The sequence below is a fragment of the Chrysemys picta genome, chromosome 11, assembly GCF_011386835.1.
Source record: "Chrysemys picta bellii isolate R12L10 chromosome 11, ASM1138683v2, whole genome shotgun sequence".
NCBI classification, from domain to species: domain Eukaryota; kingdom Metazoa; phylum Chordata; order Testudines; family Emydidae; genus Chrysemys; species Chrysemys picta.
In genome coordinates, this window is record NC_088801.1 from 70,164,206 (window position 1) to 70,189,462 (window position 25,257).

The following is a 25,257-nucleotide window of genomic DNA, read 5'->3' on the forward strand; positions in this document are numbered from 1 at the left end:
GGTTAGGCCTCAGCTGGAGTATTGTGTCCAGTTCTGGGCACCGCATTTTAAAAAAGATGTGGAGAAATTGGAAAGGGTCCAGAGAAGAGCAACAAGAATGATTAAAGGTCTTGAGAACATGACCTATGAAGGAAGGCTGAAAGAATTGGGTTTGTTTAGTTTGGAAAAGAGAAGACTGAGAGGGGACATGATAGCAGTTTTCAGGTATTTAAAAAGGTGTCATAAGGAGGAGGGAGAAAACTTGTTCACCTTAGCCTCTAAGGATAGAACCAGAAGCAATGGGTTTAAACTGCAGCAAGGGAGGTCTAGGTTGGACATTAGGAAAAAGTTCCTAACTGTCAGGGTGGTTAAACACTGGAATAAGGGAGGTTGTGGAATCTCCGTCTCTTGAGATATTTAAGAGTAGGTTAGATAAATGTCTATCAGGGATGGTCTAGATGGTATTTGGTCCTGCCATGCGGGCAGGGGACTGGACTCGATGACCTCTCGAGGTCCCTTCCAGTCCTAGAATCTATGAATCTATGAATCTATGAATATCTGCCTATACTCCTATCTCATAACTTACCAGTCAAACTGATGTCGCCTTCATTCCCGCTATGCCTCACAGTGGCGGGGAGATAACCATATGCAGTAACTCCTCACTTAACGTTGTAGTTAAGTTCCTGAAAAAGGCGACTTTAAGCGAAATGATGTTAAGCGAATCCAATTTCCCCATAAGAATTAATGTAAACGAGGGAGTTATGTTCCAGGGAATTTTTTTTCACCAGACAAAGGACTATATACACACACACACACACACACACACACACACACACACACACACACACACACACACACACACACACACAGTATAAGTTTTAAACAAACAATTTAATACTGGTACACAGTGATGATGATTGTGAAGCTTGGTTGAGGTGGAGGAGTCAGAGGGTGGGATATTTCCCATGGAATGCCTTACTGCTAAATGATGAACTAGCAATTGGCTGAGCCCTCAAGGGTTAATTCTCACACTCTACAAGGCAGCAGGAATTGAGGCAGGGGAGACAGCATCCCAGACAGAGACACACACCGTGTGTGAGAGAGAGATGCACATTTCCCCTTTAAGTACGCTGACCCTACTCTTAAGTACACTGCCTTGTTAATTAGATCAGTTGCTGAGACTGCAGCTGCTGCCAGCAAGCTCCCTCCATCCTGAGCTCTGTCATGTGTCCCCCCTGCTCTATGGAAGATGGGGTAAGCGGGGTGCAGGAGCAGGGGGGAGGAGGTCACCCTGACAGCTCCCCTTTTCCTCCCCTTCCCCCTGCACAGCAAGCAGAAGTCTCGGGGAGCAGCTCCAAGGCACAGGGCAGGAGCAGCACATGGCAGTGTGGGGAGGGACAGCTGAACTGCCAGCAATTGCTAGCCTGCTGGGCGGCTGCCGCACAGGGAACTTAGGGGAGCGGGGAGCTGATAGTGGGGCTGCCGGTCTACCCTGGTTCAAAGCCCCCACCAGCTAGCTGCAATGGGCTGCTCTTCCTGCAAGCAGTGGACAAAGCAAGCAGATGCCAAACGATGTTAGAAGGGAGCACTGCACAACTTTAAACGAGCACGTGCCCTAATTGATCAGCAACGTAACAACGAAACAACATTAACCAGGATGACTTTAAGTGAGGAGTTACTGTGTGGCCAAAAGCCAACAACTTATTCCATAAGTGAATAAAATCTGACCATATTCTGTGCTTTTATTTTAAATGCATGTGAATCTAAATGATAACTCACTTGTGGCATCATTGATTAAACCTTCCTGCTGTGCTACACCATCTTCGGAGTGCATATGTACACCAGGTAAAGCCACAGTTGTCCAAATGGAAGTCAGTTCTATGTAGCATGATAACGTCAATAATTATCTTTAATAGTATTATTATTTAATGCTTGTCTTACAGTAGCACGTAGGGGCCTCAAGCAGGTCAGGCCGAGAGTTGGTTGGAAATGTTTTGACGCAGTGGTTTTTCGTTGAAAAATGTTGGTTTGTTAGAACCAAAACTTTTTGTGGCAATGTATCCATTTTAATGAAATGTGAACTGAGAGCTGTCTCGGGACAGAGTTCCTGGCAGAGAGTCACAACCCCAGACAGCTGGGTGGTTAAGGCACTCATTTGAGACACTGGAGCCCCAGGTTCAGCTTTCTGCTTTGCTTGCCTCAGAGCAAGGGCTTGAACCAGCCTCTCCCACATACCAGGGGAGTGCCTAACCCCCAGGGGTAGGTTTCGCCCTAATTTTTCATGAAGAATTTTGAAACATCCAGCCTATTCATCACAGATGCAGAATGAGAATTTTTGTTTTGTTAATCTTGAAAATTTGCATGGGATAGGAAAATCGTTCCTGCCCAGCTGTAGTCAGGACCCCATTGTGCTCGGTACTGTACAAACACCTAGTACATGAAAGTCCAAGTCCCAAAGAACTTACAGGCTAAATATGCAAGATTAATCAAAGAAGGATTCCTATCACTATTGTTTTGTAGTAGTGAAACACCAAGTGATTAAGTTATTTGCCCATGGTCAGAGAAGGAGTCTGTGGGAGAGTTGGAAGCAAACTCTGATCTGCTGAGGCCTAGTCCAGTGCCTGAACTGCGAAAAACATCTTTCCCCTCTAAACTGGGTGTGAACCCTCCCCCCCCAAATAAAAACAAAGGGTGCAAAATTCAGTGTGACCACTAAGAAATAAGAGCGCCATTTTGTGATGCCCGTTCAGCAGCTCCCACTCAGCATGGTGAACATCAAACCTTCAGAGCACAGGTCAGGCTCAGATAAGCACCCAAAAATTCAGATACATCTTGAGTAAAAGTTGGTTTGGAAATATTTTTTTTCCCCCCGACAATTATTTTTCATTGGGGAAAACAATCCATTTTTGTTTTAAAAAAAGGATACCATTTTATTTTTTATTTTTGTTGAAATATTTCATTGACATTTTTTATTTTCTCAACAAGTTTTTATGAAAATGGATTTTTTGGGGGAGGTGTGTGTGTGTGAAAATTTCCATTTGGTCAGAAATGCCACTTTCCCCTGAAAAAACAGACGATTTTCCACCACCTCTAATCTTGAGTGTGCAACTCTGATAGGGAACCTTGCAAGAACAAACTTTCTCATGAGATTTCCAGCACTGGCTCGACCCTTGAAGTGCAGAGATGTACAAAAAGGAGCAATAACAAGTCGGGAAAAACATCATCAGCCTTTTTCCATAGGCTGGAAGGTTTTTGATCCAGGTTCCATTTGAGCTGCAGATGGTGGTTCAGAGGGGTTTCTTATTTCATTTGAACTATTTGCCCATTCCTGATTTACACTACAGACATATGGTCTGCTTCCTTTTAAGCTTAGCAGCAGAGTGCCCCTTGGCTTCCCTATTCATCACAAACCCTGGCATGGAACGCACATGGAAGAAAAAATAAATAAATAAAAAGCAATGTCAGATATTACAGAACCTCCTGCAAAAGGACTGCTGCCAGTTGTGTTTTATTTGAAGAAATGATTAGAGTTTATTTTATTGCTAGGAAAGCTTGCCAGCCTTTATGATGATAAAATTGCTGAGTTTCCCAGGAGGTTTATTTACATAGGTCTTGAAAGACAGGCCCAACTAGGAGAGACACCACAGATGATTATTTTTTCTCCTCCCCTTCCCCCCAAGTCATACTACTTATATATTAATGCTTTACTACACTGGCATTTCAGACTTTCTCCTCAGTGATTGATTAAGAGGATACATTCGTAACAACCATTCCCCCTCCTGTGAACATGGGTGATTAGAAACGTTTGAGTTTGGGAGATTCAGCACTGTTCTGCAGACCTCTGGTGCAAAGGGAACAAATCTCCTAGCAGAAGTCGGTGATTATTCTCTGTGGGGCTGCCACTAGAGGGGGCTGTGTGTCAGACTTTACAGGTAGGCTATATACTCCCTTCTGGGAGGGGAACCTCCTCTTGAGCATCCAAGTTCTACCATGGTTCCTGTCACTATTTCAGCACCAATTCTACAATAACCGCCAGTGGGGTTTGAACTCAGGAGCCTTAGCACCAACTCACAGAGCTCTACCATTTGTGCTAAAAGATGATGCCATCTCGCTAGAATCAGTAGCAGGCAACTAGCCTCTGTGGACCAATCAAAAAGAGGCACCCATGACAATGTACAATGTAAGTCCTCGCTTACAGACAGCCCCCCAACCTGAAGCAAATACTCTCCAGCAACTACACACCACACAACAAAAACACTAACCCAGGAACGAATCCCTGCAACAAACCCCGTTGCCAACTCTGTCCACGTATCTATTCAAGAGACACCATCATAGGACCCAACCACATCAGCCACAATATCAGGGGCTTGTTCACTTGCACATCTACCAATGTGCCAGCAATGCCTCTCTGCCATGTACATTGGCCAGACAGTCTCTACGCAAAATACTAAATGGACATAAATCAGAAATCAAGAATTGTAACATTCAAAAAACAGTAGGAGAGCACTTTAATCTTCCTGGACACTCAATAACAGACTTAAAAGTGGCCATTCTTCAACAAAAAACTTCAAAAAAAGACTTCAATGAGAAATTGCAGAACTGGAATTAATTTGCAAACTTGACACCATCAAATTAGGCCTGAATAAAGACTGGGTCACTACAAAAAATAATTTTCCTTCTGTTGATACTCTCACCTTCTTGTCAACTGCTGAGAATGGGCCACATCCATTTTGATTGAATTGGCCTCATTAGCACTACAAAAGGTAATTTTCCCTCTGTTAATATTCACCCCTTCTTGTCAACTGTTTAGAATGGGCCACATCGAGCCTAATGTAATTGGCCTCGTTAGCACTGACCCCCGCACTCGGTAAGGCAACTCCCATCTTTTCATGTGCTGAATATTTATTCCTGCTTACTGTATTTTCCACTCCATGCATCTGATGAAGTGGGTTATATCCCACAAAAGCTTTTGCCCAAATAAATATGTTAGTCTCTAAGGTGCCACAAGGACTCCTCGTTGTTTTTACTGATACAGACTAAGATGGCTACCCCTCTGAAACAATGTACGCACATTACATCAACGCAGGCGTGGTCTGGTTGTCTTACCCTCTGACTGTCTATCAGCCCACATACGACAGCATGATATCCATGGGAAAAATTCCCTTATTTCTGCAACTATGGCATTGATGGTAGGCTTCAGTGGTAAACAGGACTACCACTAACATTCTGAATCTATCAACAGCTTTCGAACAGCAGTCAAGAACCAGATACAAAACTGTTCCCTTCTTTACCCTTGTAAAATTACACCTACATATGGGCTAGGATGGGCAATGTTCAGTCCTCAGGCAGTTATTGGTTCAACGATGGATATTCAAGGATGGAGATTTGGATATCTACCCCACCACGGCTAGAAAACATCTCTGGAAAGGGGAGCACCCCACTTTTATAAAAGGATACCCAGCACTTGTGTTTTAGTCCTGGATGGTCATGAACCATTTGACCTTAAAATTGCAAAATTATCTACGAAAGACTCTCATGTAATTTTTTTGAGATTTCTAAAATGTCTTGTTTGCAAATGACTTTCTGTCTGACCCCTGGACAGCTGTACACATGCTAACTAAGGCTCCTGGCTTTCCGGGAAGTAGAGCAAAAAGTAGTGTTTTTTTAAAAAAAAGACCTTCTGAAGTGTTTCTGTGAAAGATTTCCAGAAACGTACGTGGCATATGCAAACTACAGGATGAGGTTTTACAAAAGAGTTTGTGGGCACTAGAGCTGGTAGAAAATTTGGGAAACATTTTTGGAGTAAAAGTTTTTGCTACTTTTTGACCAGCTTACAGAGTGGCCACAAGTTTTGAAAAATTCAAAGGTTCAACAAAAATATTGGTAAAAAATTATTGGATTTTTTTCTGCATTTTTCTCCTGGCTCTAGTTGGCACTCACTCAGCATAACCTGAAAACGCACTTGTGGCTGCATTGGTTAAGTGTTTGTACCACACTATACATGAAATGTAATCTTGGACATTAAAGGTAACTGATTTGCAGGGAATCAGTTTTCCAAGGACTAAATCCTGTAAGATGCTGAGCACTCTGGCTCTGATCCAGCAAAGCACTGAAACACTCACTTACATTTAATTGAACTCAGTGGAATTTAAGAATGTGCTTCGTCAAATTGGCATGGAATTGCTCACATGCTTAAAGGTAAGAAGGGGTTTTGCTGAATCAAGGCCAGAAGAAGTGAAATCAGGAACAACTAATTTAATCAGTGGGAAGAATTTTTTTTAAATGAGATCTGAAAAGAAAGTGACTTGGTAGTTCTTAGAGAAGTAGAGACTGCTAGCTGAAAAGGGCTTTTCTAACTCTGCCCAGGACTTAAGGGCCTAGAAAGGGATGCCAATCCCAGGTCAAGTACGGTATTTATCTGTTGTAATTATGAGACCCCCCCCATTACTTTAGTAGCCAAGTACCTAACAAATTTAAATATATTTAGGATAGCAGCCCCCTGCGCAGTGGGAGCAGTGTGGCCTAGTAAATAGAGCACTGACTTGGGAGTGGATTCTATTCCTGGCTCTGCCACTGACCTCCTGGGTGAGTTTGTGCAAGTTACTTCACCCCCCTCTGCCTCAGTTTCCCTACCTTTGAAATTGGGATAATGAGTCTGATGTTGACCTCTTTGGAAAAGTGTTTTATGAGAGCTAGCTATTATTATTATTATATTATCCCTAGTTTGCAGATGGCGACATGGGGACAGAGACGTTCCAGGGTCAAGGCATGTTCAAGATCACAGGAAGTTTGAGGCAGAGCAGGAAATTTCTCCCAAGCCTCCCACAGCCCAGGCAAGCATCTGACAGGAATTGAACTAACTGTTGTGAATTTGATCTGAAGAGAGGGTCTGATCCTGAGAGGTTCTCCCACAACTCCTGCTGAAGACCACTCCCACTCCAGAGTGACATGTAATTCTTCAGTCCCTCGATTACCGCTCCACTTGAGGCCCTGGATCAGATACGTTCAAACAAAAACAAGCAATCCACACAGCTGTGGGAATTACAGGAACCCCTCCCCTTATATAATGATGCCCATGGAAGCACAGAGAGACCACAGTTAACAACCCACCACAGATCTTCAGAGACACTGTTTCTCTTTTCATGTCTTAAGGCTGCTTATGGAAACGACTTAGAGGTGGGCTGGAAACAGAAGATTGGCTCCAAACCTGAACTAGTGGGAAACCAGCTCTGGAACCAAACCTCATGGCTCAAACCCACCTCCAGTTTCTTTTGTCTTCTGCTGAGAAACACTGCATGGTAGTATATAAATACTGTGCCCACCATACCATTAGGTGCATAGGAACCATAAAACATAGACATTACAGTTAGCGGACGAGTTCTGTGTATAAAGCTGTGATATTCAAGCAATGGAGTCTAGAGGGAAACTATTTTATTTCAAAGTGATGAGGTTCATATGTCAAATTCAGGCCAGGAGTCACTGAAAGGTGGAGACAGGTGGAGACTGCAGGTATGTCTACTCTGCAGCGAGGTGTGGTTTCCACCTCAGGGAGCCATGCATGCGATAATGTAGCCACAGCAGCATGGGCTGCAGTTCTGGCTCACTGCCGAAGTACAATTCCACCAAACCCCCTTAATACGTACCTGGGCAGCTAGTCTGTGCTGTCATGATGATGGTGTTGTTTTCAGTGCTCTTCTCGAACAGAGCTGGTGTGAGTTTGTCTGCTTGAGCTGGGAATTACACCTCCGAGCTGCACTGTAGACATGCCCTAAGGGACCCCATTTTTATAGGCTCTCCTTTTGGGGTGGGTAAGAGATTTGTACATGCACAGGTAGGAACTGGCATTTGTGCACACAGCTCAGTGTTACACTTCCAATTTTTCAATATGCATGTGTCTAATAAAGGGCTAGAGGTGTTGGAAAACACGTTAAACATGACTTTGCATGGACCACCAGCTGAATCACAGCCAGCAAACACATGTTTAAACATGACTGGCCTTGTCCATTCAAAGTCACATTTATTAAAGACGTTACCTTACCTGCTGCATGTTCCCAAGACAGACACACCCTGTAGCTGATGGAAAGTGGCAATACTGCTGGTTCTCATTATGGAGACAAGGAGGGGGAGATAATATCTATTATCGAACCAACTGCTGTTGGTGAAAGAGAGAAGCTTACGCACTTACATAGAGCTCTTTTTCAGGTCTCCTTACAGTGAAGCACCTCAAAAACACAGATGGATTGAATTTGGCCAAGGAAGTTATAATTTGTGTCTCTTTGAGCCATCTTCAGGGAATGTCGCAATAGCTGTTCCTTTATTCTGGAGCTTTAGGAAGGTTTGTAGCCAACAAATCTCTGCCCAATTTCCTCCACCCTTCTTTAGTGGCACTAAAACCCCCTGAAATTAGGCCCTGAAGCCTTGTGATCCCTAGAAGTGCTGAGCTGGGATGAACAGCTTTTGAAAACGGTCCTGTATTTTGTGGTGTGGGGAGATTTATTTCCTGATCTTTTGCCCATCAAACCTTTTTCTGATCTTAATTGTCAATCACGTCTTATGATTTCTCCAGAGAAATGAAAATAGCAGCTAGTTGTCTCAAAAATCTGCCCTTTGAAGTCAGCATTCCAGGAAATAAAACACCTTTATAGTTATGGAATCCAGACCCGTCTGACTGGGATGCACTTTCATCAAGACTCATGTGGGTTTGTTGACTCAGTGTTTTAGACACTCTTCATCTTTTATGGTGATTCACAATGGGGTGTTCACTGCACACAGGGTTGGTAAGAAAAAAGGTATCCACGGCTGACTATTTCACGTAGCATGAGGAATTCATGATGAGTATTCACGGGGAACATAACTAATCCCCATAGCAAACTGTGCTCCTGCAAGAACATGGAAATATTCAGCAGAACGCGCTGTCTTCTAGCTCAGACATTAGGGGGCAAGATTTTTAAGGGGGTGAGGCACCTCATTTTCTAGGCCCGAATTTTCTACAGCTGCATTTCCCATTGAGGCAGCAAAACCAAGGGCCCAGATTTTCAAAAGTGCTTAGGCTTCAGCAGCTCCTCCCATTGTAACACTGAGGCCAGATTTTCAAAAGACCTCTGCACCCACCATGCTGAGCTCATTCTAAAACCTGGCCCTCACTTAAGCGCCTGCATGGCGAGGCCTCATCTGGAGTACTGTGTCCAGTTTTGGGCCCCACACTACAAAAAGAATGTGGAAAAATTGGAAAGAGTCCAGCGGAGGGCAACAAAAATGATTAGGGGGCTGGAGTACATGACTTATGAGGAAAGAACAGGAGTACTTGTGGCACCTTAGAGACTAACAAATTTATTAGAGCATAAGCTTTCATGGACTACAGCCCACTTCTTCAGCTGCTGAGGAGAGGCTGAAGGAACTGGGTGATCAGAGGAATGGAAAACCTGTCATATGAAAGGAGACTCAAGGAGCTTGGTTTGTTTACCCTAACCAAAAGAAGGCTGAGGGGGGATATGATTGCTCTCTTTAAATATATCAGAGGGATAAATACCAGGGAGGGAGAGGAATTATTTCAGCTCAGTAATAATGTGGACACGTGAACGAATGGATATAAACTGGCGGTGGGGAAGTTTAGGCTTGAAATTAGACGAAGGTTTCTAACCATCAGAGGGGTGAAATTTTGGAACAGCCTTCCGAGGGAAACGGTGGGGGCGAAAGACCTCTCTGGCTTTAAGATTAAGCTTGATAAGTTTATGGAGGGAATGGTTTAATGGGATAACATGATTTTAGTCAATCAATCAACAGTGTGCCATCGCTGGTAAATAGTATCAATGGTCAATGAGGGTCTGGCTGGAGAATCTTGCCTGCATGCTTGGGGTTCTACTGATCGCCATATTTGGGGTCGGGAAGGAATTTTCCTCCAGGGTAGATTGGCAGAGGCCCTGGAAGTTTTTCGCCTTCCTCCGCAGCATGCGGCGGGGGTCGCAAGCTGGAGGATTCTCTGCGACTTGAAGTCCTTAAATCACAGGATTTGGGGACTTCAACAGCTGAGTCAAGGGAAAGGGGGTGGGTCAGCTTTTGTGGCCTGCATCATGCGGGAGGTCAGACTAGATGATCATAATGGTCCCTTCTGACCTTAAAGTCTATGAGTCTATGAGTCTAACTGGGATTGTTTAGTCTGCAGAAGAGAAGAATGAGGGGGGATTTGATAGCTGCTTTCAACTACCTGAAAGAGGGTTCCAAAGAGGATGGATCTAGACTGTTCTCAGTGGTACCTGATGACAGAACAAGGAGTAATGGTCTCAAGTTGCAGTGGGGGAGGTTTAGGTTGGATATTAGGAAAAACTTTTTCACTAGGAGGGTGGTGTAGCACTGGAATGGGTTACCTAGAGAGGTGGTGGAATCTCCTTCCTTAGAGGTTTTTAAGGTCAGGCTTGACAAAGCCCTGGCTGGGATGATTTAGTTGGGAATTGGTCCTGCTTTGAGCAGGGGGTTGGACTAGATGACCTCCTGAGGTCTCTTCCAACCCTGATATTCTATGATTCTATGAGAAATGAGGTCTTAAAAATCTGGCTTAAATTGTGGGTGCTGAGCCCTTCTGAAAATCCTGACCTAGCCCCACTGGTCACCCAAAGTCTATCACTAGTTTCATCAGTGCAATGGAAGTCAATGGAGTTGAAGGGGGGTAACTGAAAGCAGAATCCACCCCATTTACTTCCTGATGAAAGAACAAGAAAAAGCTAGAAATTCAAAATAAATATGGAAGGTACAATGTAGCCCTAATTTATGCCTGTGCAACCACATTGTGGCCAGTGTAATCACACGGACATGAGTTAGGGAAATATTTGTCTTTCTATCTGTCTAGGGATTTGTGCACCCCCTATTCCATAATATCTTTATTGCCTCCCATTCCTACTTAAGGGCCTCTGTAGTTTAGGCTGAAAACTCCGACTTATCTTAAAAATGTCAGACTCTGGGAAGGAATGTCCCTCCTGGAGTTTTAAAGCTCCATTAACAAAAATAAAAATGACCACTGAGACATTAGGGAAGAAAAATGGTATTCATGAAATTCTCCTGCTCCCCCACTGCGCACTTTAAAGTGCATTCACAGGTATTCATTTAAAGGGCCCCACTGTATCAGCAGCTGTTCGGTATGGTGCAGCCAAACCCTGTGTGTGCACACTGTTTAAATGTATCCCTTTAACAGCCCAATGTTCTCTATCATTTCATTAGCAGATCTGCCGAGCAATTTTGTTGTTTGTGAACGTGAGGCACTGGCGCAGCCAGCATTTGAGGGGACTAGTTCCTGTTGCTCGGTGGTTTGGATGTGCATGGCCCTGCCTTTAATACAAACTGATTAAACTATTTGGTGGTCTCCATGTTTTCCTTGTGCATCTGCATCAATGATCCAGCAGAGGCGCTAGAGGGAGGGAGTTCAGCCTTCTTAATTACTGCTCTCAGGCAGCTGCAAAGGTGGGGTAGGGGGAATGTGACGGGGTGGGGGTGCCCCGCCTAGTGCGGGGTGGGTGCACCCCGTTCTCCTTGCATGCAAGGGGGTGTTCCCAGTGCAAGAATAGGTTCACCGCATGGTTCTAGGTCCCAGCCTAGTGCGGGGTGGGTGCACCCCGTTCTCCTTGCATGCAAGGGGGTGTTCCCAGTGCAAGAATAGGTTCACCGCATGGTTCTAGGTCCCAGCGTTATAAGGTCTAATAGCCATAGGGTAGTAAGGCCTAGCGGCCAAAGTCAATTAAGTTGCCCTTCTGTGCAGACGGTAAAGCCTAGTGGCCAAAGTCATTTGGGGCTGCCCTTATCTGCAGGGCAGTAAGGCCTAGTGGCCAGAGTCAAGGACAATGGGTTGCCATGTAGGGGTGGGTGTGGCTGGGGTAGGGGGACCTGAGCCCTCCCTACTTGAGCGGGCCCCAACCCAGAGTCCTGTCAGTGGCGAGGGTCTCTGACACTGAGTCAGTGGGGATCCAACTGTGCTGGCGCCCACCCTGGGCTACTCCCTATCATGTCCCTTGTTGTCGTGGTCTGGGCATTTTCGGGGCTTCCGGAGTGGCTGGTGCAGATGGCTCCCAGTGATCCTGGGTTCTCCTGGACATCCGCTGGTGTCTGGGTCTCCGTCTGGGTCTCGGCGTTCCTGGCTCCTGCTGTCGGAGCCTCTGGTGCTTCCTGTCGGAGCCTGCAGCGAGCGTCCTTCCTGTTCAGCTGTCTGCCCAGACTGAGCTGAGCTGCTTCCCTTTATACTACTGCTGAACTTGGAGCATGCCTAGTAGGTCTTGGTGGGCGTGGCTTCCTCAGCCCACAATGTAGCTAACCCTTTCCAGTCTAGTGCGGGGTGGATGCACCCCATTACAGGGAATTAAAGCCTTGAGCCACAGACCTGCATGGTTGCAGAAGGGCTGTTAACATTCTGACTCCAGTGCAGCCACAGCTTCCTCCCTTGCACAAGCAGAGAGGCTTTTACAGAAACAGCCAAGCATCTCGGGCTGGGTCTACGCTACTGGTATAGCTGTGTTGGTCAGGGATGTGATGAAGCATGATCCCTCACTGACATAGCTGTGTCAGCAGAAGCCCCTGGTGAAGATAGAATCATAGAAGATTAGGGTTGGAAGAGACCTCAGGAGGTCATCTAGTCCAATCCCCTGCTCAAAGCAGGACCAATCCCCAACTAAATCATCCCAAGATGCATGCCTCTTGCAGTCCTGTTCATAATGTCTGTCTATTTTGCTCCCATCACCATCACATCTGAGCCCCATTTCAGAAATCGACTGCCTCCTTCTGGAAATGGCATTTTGGCACACTGAGTTCTTGGTCAGGTGGGGAGGAGAGGAACTAAGTCAGAGGCATTTGGTCACTCCAGCCTCTTTACCCATACGGGGACAGACTCTGATCCCTTGACGCATGCTCGGTAGCACTTTATTCCCAGAGTAGTTCCATTGATTTCACTGGTGTTCTTTGTGGGATATTCAATGGAAGGATAAGAGAGTCTGGCCCACAGTCATTTTCATTACGGTATATTCCTAGCCACGTCTGGCTGTGTTGGAGCACAGAACCACTATGCAGAAGTGGGGCTTTTACCACAGAGGATAACAGACTGGCTCTAGATATTTCTGTTTGCATCTCCATTTCTCCTTGGAAATCTAATCCTCCAGAGGGGCTAGGACTTTTGCACTTCTACAAGGCATTTTCTTTATTAAAAGTTTCTTTTAGTTAAAAGGCTGTTTTCTGCCTCCTACATCCCTCCAGATACAGCTGAGTTTACGCTAGATGCAGAATGTGTTAACATTTTAGGCTGCATCCACATTAGGGAAAAGGTGTCTTCTTACTACATGTTAGCTAACACATGATAACAACCATGAGGTAAAATCCCAGTAAAGTCAAGGCAGTAAGCACTAGGGGAGACCCTAGGGTTTCCCTCAACTTGTTAATACACAGTCAAATTACAACTGCCTTTTCCACACTAGTATTTTAACAGGTGTTAGTTACCAGATGTCAGCTAACTGTGGTCCAAACATACCTTTTTTCCTAGTGAAGACACGGTCTTGGTTCTCATCACAAGGAATGAGAGCTCCTGACCATGTGTCACTTCCCTTGGACAAATTTCCCACAACCTCAGCCTCTGTTTTAATTGCTTGATTTTGCAGCAGCGTTTTCCCAAACAGATCTTCTGACAGGTTCCCTGTTGGCCTCTTTTCTAAACAGAACCTGGGGCTTAAACTCTCCTGATCCTTAGGAAATAGTTTCCTTCCACAGGCAATGAAACTGCCCCCCCTCGTTGTTCTGGATATATTTCAGCATCTGAGCCCCTCCCTCTGTACCTCCCGCAGTATGTCAGTCCCCCCGAGATACCTTAGTGTCTGGGTAGCTTCACATTCTGAGGCCCGTTAGGCCCACAGTAGCTTTTGTTCCTCTTCTTTCTCTCTCCATCGAGTTCCCTAGCTGACGTTGATCTGTTCTAAGGTTTTGCTCTTTCCTGAGGCTCACGCTTCCTGTTTTGGCTGCTTCTTTTCTTCTGACATCCATCTTTCCCTTCCAGCACAAACTTTCAGGTTTCATTTGATTCCTCTCTCAAACTTGGGTTTCCAACTGCATTTCATTTGGCTGTTGGCAGTACACCTGATGCTTCCTCACCCTTCTCTTGGCCTCTGACAACTCTAGCATCTCCAGTTTAAACTAAACTAAAATAAAAAAAAATACTCACAGGTCCAATTTTCTGGTTTTGCTGTGGAAGGCCTCTCACCTTTCCCCATCCTGCTTCGAATACCTCTGGTGTCTTCTCAAACTCTTCTTTTCTCCTTCCATGGTCATCAATCAACCTCACAACATGGGGCCGACCCAAAAGAAGGAGCCGAAACAGAAACCCTCTTCTTTATACTCCGTTCTCGTTAACTGACTGTATGGAACTCAGGACCTTGCAAATGCAAAGGTCTCTTGGAAATATAACTTTTAAAAGCAAGCCATCTTGTCTTTGCTCCCTTGTAGGTAGTTGGGGGATGACACCCTCATTTTCAAAGAATCGTTTCCAAAGCTGAGACTTTAATGAGCAGGAAGGAGATTCACTAGCTTCAGTAAAGCCAGCAGAGTCATTAGTACTTTATATATTTATTTAAGCTATGCTTATTTTGATGTATCAGCACTGGTGGCTGTGGGAGTTGTAGTATACCCTAATACCCAGCTACCTATTGGACAGAGCAGCAGGGGTCAAGGGCACACAAAATGATGAAAGAGTGACCTGGCACAGGATTGGGGTAGAATTCATCCTTAAAGGATGCAAGTCTTTCTTCCCTAAGGGTATGTCTACACTACGAGAGTAGTTTGATTTTACTTAAATCGAATATGTGGAATCGATATTACAAAGTCGAACGTGTGTATCCACACTAAGGACAGTAATTCGACGGTGTGAGTCCACACTAACGGGGCAAGCGTCGACATTGGAAGCGATGCACTGTGGGCAGCTATCCCACAGTTCCCGCAGTCCCCGCTGCCCATTGGAATTCTGGGTCGAGCCCCCAATGCCTGCTGGGGAAAAAAATGTGTCGAGGGTGGTTTTGGGTAACTGTCGTCACTCCCGCCCTCCCTCCCTGAAAGCACCGGCGGGCAATCAGTTCGCGCACTTTTCTGGTGAGTGACAGCGCGGACTCCACAGCACTGCAAGCATGGAGCCCGCTGCGACCATCGCTGCAGTTATGACCGTTGTCAACACCTCGCACCTTATCATCCACCTTTTCCAGAGGCAGATGCTGAGAAATCGGGCGAGGAGGCTACGGCAGCGCGGTGAGGACATGAAGTCTGAGAGTGGCACAGATCTGTCACAAAGCACGGGACCCCGCGCCGTGGACATCATGGTGGCAATGGGTCATGTTGATGCTGTGGAACGGCGATTCTGGGCATGGGAAACAAGCACGGACTGGTGGGACCGCATAGTGCTGCAGATCTGGGATGAATCACAGTGGCTGCGAAACTTTCGCATGCGGAAGGGAACTTTCATGGAACTTTGTGAGTTGCTGTCCCCTGCCCTGAAGCGCAAGGACACCCGGATGCGAGCAGCCCTGACTGTCCAGAAGCGAGTGGCCATAGCCCTCTGGAAGCTTGCAATGCCAGACAGCTACCAGTCAGTCGCGAACCACTTTGGCGTGGGCAAATCTACCGTGGGGGTTGTTGTGATGCAAGTAGCCAACGCAATCGTTGAGGTACTGCTGTCAAAGGTAGTGACCCTGGGAAATGTGGAGGTCATCATAGGTGGCTTCGCCACGATGGGATTCCCAAACTGCGGTGGGGCTATAGATGGAACTCACATCCCTATCCTGGGACCGGACCACCAGGCCAGCCAGTACATTAACCGAAAGGGCTACTTTTCAATGGTGCTGCAAGCACTGGTGTACCATAGGGGACGTTTTACAAACATCAACGTCGGATGGCCGGGCAAGGTTTATGACGCTCGTGTTTTCAGGAACTCTGGTCTGTTTAGACGGCTGCAGGAAGGTATTTACTTCCCGGACCACAAAATAACTGTTGGGGATGTGGAGATGCCTATAGTGATCCTCGGGGACCAGCCTACCCACTAATGCCCTGGCTCATGAAGCCCTATACAGGCACCCTGGACAGTGAAAAAGAACTCTTCAACTACCGTCTGAGCAAGTGCAGAATGGTGGTGGAGTGTGCTTTTGGACGTCTCAAGGAGAGATGGAGAAGCTTACTGACTCGCTCTGATCTCAGCGAAACCAATATCCCCATTGTTATTGCAGCTTGCTGTGTGCTCCACAATCTCTGTGAGAGCAAGGGGGAGACCTTTATGGCGGGGTGGGAGGTTGAGGTGAATAGCCTGGCTGCTGATTACGCCCAGCCAGACAGCCGTGCGATTAGAAGAGCCCAGTGGGACACGCTGTGCATCCGGGAGGCTTTGAAAGCTAGGTTCCTGAGTGAGCAGGGTAACCTGTGACTATTACGTTTGTTTACAGAGAAGCTGAACCTGCCCCCGTTTCTTTACCCAGTGAATGTTCACTATCCTCTCCAGTTTCATACCCCGTTCGCCCCCTTCCCCCCCTTTCACCACACGTTTAAAAATAAAATCACTGGAAATTTGTTAATGAATAACGTTTTCTTTATTACTGTTTTTGTGGTAAAGTGTTGAAACTGGGACGCAGACTGTGGTGGGGAGCGGGTGTAGTGTAGTGATGCAAAGGACGCTTCTAAACTCGAGGAATGACATGCTCCTGCTTCTAGAGTGGTCCGCACTGGTGGACTGGTTGTTTCAACAGAGCCTGCCACCCCTCCTGTTCGGGACTCTGTGTGTGGGGGCTATGTGACTTTCTGGCAGGGGGAGGACGGTTACAGATCCCCTGCTGCGTGGCTCTGTGATCCAGGATAAGGACCGCTGCATAAGATCTCTAACCGCCCTCCCCCGCCACAAAGTCACATAGGCCCCCCCCCCCCCCCCCCAGAAAATGAAAACCACCTCCCAGACTGACCAGGTTGCCTAGTGACTGCAATGTGTGTGTGACCTGCTGCTGAACCTGCCCCCGTGTCTGTACCCTAGTAAAGGTGACTGTCCTGTCCAATTACCAACTCCCTTCCCCCCCTTCAAACAGACTGTCCTCTAAAAAAACATGATGGAAACAGTAATTAACAGTATTTTTTATTAGCAACTACACAGTTAGGGGATGAAACTGGGATGGGGGCTTGGGTGAGGCAGGAAGGAAAGGACTTATCAAATTTTGGAGAATGACAGCCTTCTGGTACTTGAGCAGTCTGCAGGGGTGGAGTGACAGTTTTCACGGACTCTGCCGCCCCTCCTTCTTGGTACTTTGGGTGAGGGGGGTATGGGACTTTGTGGCGGGGGAGGGTGGTTACAGATAGACTGCAGCGGGGCTCTGTCCTCCTGCCTCCGGTCCTGCAGAACATCCACAAGGCGCCGGAGCATGTCCGTTTGCTCCCTCATTAGTCCAAGCAGCGTTTGAGTCGCCTGCTGGTCTTCCTGCCGCCACCTCTCCTCCAGTTCGCTGTGTGCTCGCTGGTATTGCGACATGTTCTCCCTCCACTGGGTCTGCTGGGTTGCTTCAGCTCGGGAACAGCCCATAAGTTCTGAGAACATGTCATCCCGTGTCCTTTTCTTTCTACGCCTAAACTGTGCCAGCCTCTGGGAGTGTGATGCTAGGGTAGGTCGGGAGACAGTCTCAGCTGTGGGATGGGAAAAAGGGAGTGAATTCCTCAGAAAGATAAATTTTTTGGTGAACAAAGAACATAGTCTTTCTCTGTGAACAAGACCATGCACAGCACCTATCACATGCGCCCTCAGGACAAGGTCGAATTTTCGGCCTTCGCATTCAGTGCCTGGGGTCTTGCAGTGCAGATCAGACAAGCGCGGCTGGACAGCAGAATTCGGGTAGCAGGCTGACGTGGTGAGCCGTAGACTTGTGGCAGCTTAAAACTGTAATAATAGCACTGCCCTACTTTCACGTTCAAAGCAATGCTCCTAGCGTTGGCCAGTTCCTGCTGCCAGCAATCCGGCAAGCATGAACTCTGCCCCTGTCCCACCCCCTCACGGCTGTCCCCGGGAAAGATCCCTGTATGCTGCCCCTCTCCCGCTTCCACCGCATGGCTGTAAAGCGCCGGTTACAGTTCTGTAAAGGAACAGGCAAGCAGTCCCAATACTAACATTCCCCTAATTCAAAGCAGGTCACCATGAGCGACATCACTCTGATGCGGATTTCAGAGAGCGACAGAGAACGCATGCTTCGTGAAAGCCTGCAAAGACCAGGGCCGTATGCCGCCATGCTCTGCAACGCAATGATCCCGGAGTACTTGCTGCTAGCCTGGCGCGGGAACGTTTCCTACTACAGAGGACACAACAAGGCCGGTCTCCCAAGGAACCTCATGCAAAGGCTTTCCAATTACCTCCAGGAGAGCTTTATGGAGATGTCCCATGAGGATTTCAGCTCTATCCCCGGACATATAGACCAAATTTTACTGTAGCTGCACTGGCAAGGACTAAACAGTAGAGTGCCTTGGGCAAACCAATCATGATAAACCGAACATTGTTAGATTTTTTGGCAGTAGTTGCACTACCAAAGACTAAAACTTTAAGTGCCCAGGGCAAAGTAATCATGAAAAACCCACTGTTAATATTAATTTTCTGTTCAAAATAAATCTTTACATGTTTATAACATTTACCGACTGATCCTTCCCCTGATTCTGGGTCCGGGTTAACGCCTGGGGACAGTTGGTAGGGGATCTCAGTGAGGGTGATGAAGAGATCCTAGCTGTCTGGGAAATCAGCATTGTAAGCGCTGTCAACTGCCTCGTTCTCCTCATCTCCTTCCTCATCTTTCCCCGTCCGCTAACATCTCCGAGGAAGTTGGTGTCGACAATATCCCATCCTCAGAGTCCACGGTCAGTGGTGGGGTAGTGGTGGCGGCCGCACCTAGGATGGAATGCAGTGCCTCGTAGAAACGGCATGTCTGGGGATGGGATCTGGAGCGTCCGTTTGCCTCTTTGGTCTTCTGGTACCCTTGTCTCAGCTCCTTGATTTTCACGCGGCACTGCATTGCATCCTGGCTGTATCCTCTCTCTGACATGGCTTTTGAGATCTTCTCGTAGATCTTTGCATTCCGTCTTTTCGATCGCAGCTCCGAAAGCACGGACTCATCGCCCCACACAGCGATCAGATCCAAGACTTCCCGATCAGTCCAGGCTGGGGCCCTCTTTCTATTCTGAGATTGCATGGCCATCTCTGCTGGAGAGCTCTGCATCGTTGCCAGTGCTGCTGAGCTCGCCATGATGTCCAAACAGGAAATGAGATTCAAACTGCCCAGACAGGAAAAGGAATTCAATTTTTCCCGGGGCTTTTCCTGTGTGGCTGGTCAGAGCATCTGAGCTCGGACTGCTGTCCAGAGCGTCAACAGAGTGGTGCATTGTGGGATAGCTCCCGGAGCTATTAGCATCGATTTCCATCCACACCTACCCTAATTCGACATGTAGAATTTAGCGCTACTCCCCTCGTTGGGGAGGAGTACAGAAGTCGAATTTAAGAGACCTCTATGTCGAACTAAATAGCTTTGTTGTGTGGACGGGTGCAGAGTTAATTCGATTTAATGCTGCTAAATTCGACATAACCTCTTAGTGTAGACCAGGCCTAAGTGAATTTATTTTTCTTACAATTCACTCCAGGATCAAGTCTAAAAGGCCTGGGCCTAGCATACTTTACTTTTTTTTTTTTAAACAGAAAGCCAGAAAGACGGTCACAAACCATTACAGATTCCTGCAGGAGACAAAATACCCCAGCCATGGTGTTGAACTGACTCACTCTGAGCTTTTGGGTCTACTTTAGAAGCATATAGAATTTAACCATTTACCACAAAAAGTCATAATGTGAACATTTGAAGCACACAGCATACCTAACTCAGTTGCTTCTAAACTTTAGACCACTCGGTTGAAAAGGGATCCTCCCCAGCCCGGTGAAAATGAGCGAGTGAGCCACAGAGGGAGGGGAGATGGCGGTGAGCAGGGCGGGGCTTTGGAGAAGGGGCGGGGCAAGGGTGTTCAGTTTTGTGCGAATAGAATGTTGGCAACCCTATTCTAAAGTCATTTTCTTGGCCTGTCATTCTGATCACATTACCCCCTTGAGTCCCTCCACTGACTCCCCCTTCTCCACTGCATCAGATACAAGTTTCTTGCCTTCCCCTTTTGGACCCGTCACAAATCCCCTCCCTCAGGAGAGTTATGTTTACACCCATCATTTTCTTAGAATGCACATTTCATTTCACGGCCGCTGGGTAACACAGGACCCGGAGCAGCATATTTTTTCCTGCATAGATTTTAAAGCCAAAAGAGACAATTATGATAATCAAATCTGCCCTGCTGCCTTACACAGGCCACATAATTCCTCCTAGTGATTGCTGCATTGTGCCCAACAACTTGTGGTTGAACACAAGCATGTCTCTTAGGAAGACAGCTAATCTTGACTGAAGGACTCTAAGTGATGGAGGATCCAGTGCATCCTTTGATGATCCATTCCCATCGTTAATTCAGCATCACTGTTAAAAAATCTGTTCTTTCTTTCCATTTAGAACTTTGCCAGTTTCAACCTCCAGCCTTAAGAACATAAGCACATAAGAACGAAAGGTCCATCTAGCTCAGTATCTTCCGACAGTGGTCAACGCCAGGTGCCCTGGAGGGAATGAACAGAGCACGTAATCATCAAGTGATCCATCCCGTCTCCCATTCCCAGCTTCTGGCAAACAGAGGCCAGGCACACCATCCTTGACCATCCTGGCTAATAGCTATTGATGGATCTATCCTCCATGAACTTATCTAGTTCTTAGGCCCTTGTTATGCCTTTGTCCACTAAGTTAATGAGCCCTGGTATCTCTGCAGACTTAAATCCAAATCCTGGCTCAATTCACAGATCACAGTTATGTACCTGAGTATAATCTTTTCTGTGCATGTCACAAAACCACCATTCATCTTTGGCACAATTGGCCTTCTCTGCAGCAGCAGCAGCAGCAGACGTGTAACAGGTCGGGACTGAGGAGCATTGACAGAACTGCGTGGGGGAAGGCTGCCCAGAATATGTGCACACCATACATAACTCAAGCAAATGGCAGGAAATGTTTTCCCTGTTCTGTAAAAATCTTTGAGATTTCAAACATTTTGTTGATTTGCATTGGGACAAAAACTGAGATGTTTTGCAGTTTTTCACAAAAGAACAGAGAAAGCTCCACCCCAGAATAGCCAGTACTCAAGTGATTAGGGCACTTGCTTGGGAGGTGAGCAACCCAGCTTCATGTCCTTATTGGACCCAATTCAGAGCAGGAACTAGAACCTGGCACTTCTGTATCTAAGGGGATTGTCCTAAACCTTCAAGTGAGAAACTATTGGTTGGGAAGCATGTCCCAGACCCTGGATTTGACCAGAAATTACATCCTGACAAAAGTTTAGTCAAAACTGGTACGTTCCCGTGAAAAGTTTTGATTCGGATGAATCAGCATTTTCTGATGACAAACCATTTCATCAACAAATCCCTGGCCAGCTCTCATGAGCACTTCAATTTTATGAGCATTAAATTCTCATATATACGTTATAAAGGATTAAAGGCAGACACTGCATAGAATAGATGGAGGGGAAAAAAAGAAAGGTCCAAACTGAAAAACTTTGATCCAGATCTTAACCTTCCAAAAGTCCTGAGTGTATTGAGATCTGGGGTTTTGATTCAGTCCATTACAAGGATAGAAGCCAGCTGCAAAGTCTGTTTTGGCCCTGCTCTAAGCTTGGGGACATACAGATCCAGGTTTTTGGGCTGGGCACATAAGTAAAAACCAAAAGCAAAGCAATGTAACAACAGGCATCTCTTTGCCTCATATTTTTACACTGAAATACCGAAGAGGTTAAATTCTATGCTTGCAGCTGCACACAGGATGGAGCCAGCATTTGAAACCTGGGAATAACTGATCTGAGTTTCCAGAATCCTTTTTATTGGGGGAAAAACTGCAAAAATGTTATTAAAAAAATTAAACCCACCAAGCCCTGAGCATCTGTTGAAGTTGGCAGCTGATGTCAGCCTTTCATGTGATGTCATCTGTTGTGCACTGCCATCAATATGTCGCCATCCGGGCTGCTGGCACAGGAGCGAACGGGCCACTCGCAGCCAACAGCATATACAGGGGGAATGGATTTGCAGCATGGGAGGGAGAGGGGTGAAGGCTTTTAAAAACAAAGCAGCATTAATTAAAAGGCTCTTAAAGAGTCCATTCTACCAACCAAAGCACAGGCTGGTCTTTATGTCTTTTCATGAGCTTTGGTGAGAAATGCACCTACATTACATAAAGAGAAAAAACCAACTGGAAATGCAGGTGCCAAGGCTTCATGATGGAGAGCTACTCTTAAAAGGGGTTAAAATTACCCTGCTATATGTTTGACCAGGTAAGCTGTGCAGCCTAGTGGATAATGCACTGGCCTCAGATGCAAGTTCCAACTCAAGTATGCTCTGCTGCTGGTTGATGTTCCCCAAGTCATGTCCCTGGTCAGTGCCTCAGTTTCCCCACCTGGAAAATGGGGATGAGGAAAAACACCCTTACCCTCACCAAAACAACCACCACTCAGGGCCAGGAAGGTGTATTGTGGGGGGGAGGGCCCTAACTGCACTCTGTGGCAAGAGCTAATGGGCTGGAGTGGGGAGCTGGGACAGGAGCCGCTGTGGGGTGGGCTCACTCTCCAACAGTCTCCTGGGACCTCCCATCCCTGGGGGCTGGATCCAGCACCCCACTCCCCTAGGCCTGCTGCCCCTTGGTGGTTGGTCCCGACACCCCGACAGCAAAACTTCTGAGGCGGCTATTCCAGCATCAGACACCTCCACTGGGTGCCACTGTGAGGTCACTGCCAGAAGTGGTGCCCCCTGGGACCGTACTTTGGGAATCATTTCAGAGGGCAATGAATTAGCATCTGCAAATGTAAGCAGCTGAACAATTTCACTAGCCAGGAACGGAGTGATACAAAGCCACCTGTTAGTTTCTGCAAGTTCCTGTTTCTCAGGGCTCATTTTATCCTCAATGAAAGGTTCACACAGCTACAGCAAATCAATTCAGAAACACCCGCCTTCAGCCAGTTGGGGAGTGGAGAAGACACCTCAGGCAACCTCCCTTCTACTAGCTTCCACTTACCTTTCATATTGCTACCCCATGCAGCCATGTGACAGCCCTCCCCATCAACCTGTAACCCCTTCCCTGCTGGAGCGCCTTCACACCTGGTCGCAGCAAGGTCCCTGTTTGGTAATATAAGTAGCAGGGACTCCCCTTGGGGTGCTGCTGCTTCCTCTGCCATTGGCACTTGTCTTGCGTTCGAAGGCTGCAAGCCGTGGCTGATCCACTGGGGACTGACCCAGAACCACAAGCAAAGCTACTGTAGTACACTCTAGAAATGCAAGGAACAAAGGGGACCTCTAATACACCCACTCATCAGTGCAGCTGCGTGCAAAGCCAGAGGCACTGCAATTACTGCTATGGTCCTATATGACCAGTCGCTCATTTCCACCAGAGGGATGGTATGAGGTGTATGTCTTGATTCTTTTGTATGTTGGAGCAAAGAGCACTTTAGTTCCTTACTCCTACATATTCCGGCTACAACCGGCCTATTGAGTCCGAGGTGAGTCAGGCTGGTGAGGAGCACCTCCCTGCCAGCTTTGTAGTGGACCCACACTGATGCTCAGCCAGAGAAAAGAACTCATAAACGAGCTCTCCCATAACCTAAGCTCCTACCCCGCAGTGAGCGTTTTTTTACTAGAAACAGATGGAACATTTTAGCCCAATATTAGGAAAAGTCTCCCGATAGTGACATGGAAGAGGCTGTGAAATAATCAACTGTGGGAAGTGGTGGAAGCCTTGTTGCCTGGAACATTTAAAACTGGGCTGGCCAAGTTTTAATGTTGTGTGTAATGATGGCCCTGGTTGAGTCGTCCATGGGGATTGAACCCAGATCTAAAAGTATGACCCTCTACCACTTGAGCAAAAGGATGGTAACTGATATTAAACCTCTATATGTGTTCCAGCCAGTCGAGGGGGACAAAGAGTCACACTTGGTTAGCATGGGTTATACATTTTTAGCAAAAAAAGGAGCTCTTTGACCTAATAGAACATGTCTATCTCTGCCAGAGATGAGTCTCAGAATCTGAAATTAACCATTACGGTTAGTTCTTTTTTCCCACATTAGGGTTTATGAACTCTGGGATTTTACAGCATATGTCTGAACATTGTTTATTTTTGTCAGACTACATGTTGAACATTCTGGTGAGCTGCATCTTGTTGAACCTTTTCTGTCAGCATTGGGCTTTTGGAGAACATCTACATTTAATTTAGTTTGCATATTCCTCCCATGCAGAAGTTCTGCAGGAGACATCTGGTTTGCTGCATGCCGAATTGCTCAGTAGTTCTGTAAGAAATCTGTGGCAAATGAATTCCAGAGCTTCCTGATTGGTTCGGAGTTTGAAAACAGTTTTAAAAAACAGAACTAAATCTTGCGCTGGAAAAACTAATTAAAATTTGTTCATGAAACTTTGGCCAAAAAGTTTCAATAACTGGTTTGGGGCCATTTTCATGTCCTTGAAATGACACTCCGTACCCAAAACAAGCTTTCTCCCGTGTAGAATCAGGCAAGGGAGGTGGATGCTATAGCATTGTGTGTATACATTAACAAAACTGCTGTAACACACACAGTAATACAGAATTTTACAGCATTCTCAACTTGTGAGCCCATCCTTGGCCACCAGTAGAGATCTCTGAGACTGTATTTGGGTAAGATAACTCCCTGATGAGTCTCATGAGCAAGCAGAACAAACTTGGCTTGAAGCTCTGGAGGAATAATCAGATAACAAAAGCCATGTGTCACATCTCTACAAAGAGCAAGAGATCTGAATCAATATATTTTCATTATTTATATGGTGTCTTTCTCTTGTTGGTTGATCTTACACTTTCTGTAGCACAGGACACAAGTTGCTGTGAACAGTTCTGTATACGAAGCACTAAGATCACGTGTTCCCAGTGCCACCGTTTCAACATCATTTTGTAGGTATCTATTTCTGGCAAATATGATTGAGACAACATACAGCAGCATGGGCTGTGGGCAGGCCAGCCATTGTGCAATGTGCACACCGTCATCCAAGTCCCTTATTAGGCAGTGATCAGTCTGCAGAGGTAATTTATGCCCTCAAAACAAGACATTAGTCAGTGACTAATTTATTATTATTATTTTTTTTATTAGACCCAAGAACAAGCTCTAATGAGATGCTTTGCCACTGGCTGTGGGCCTTTG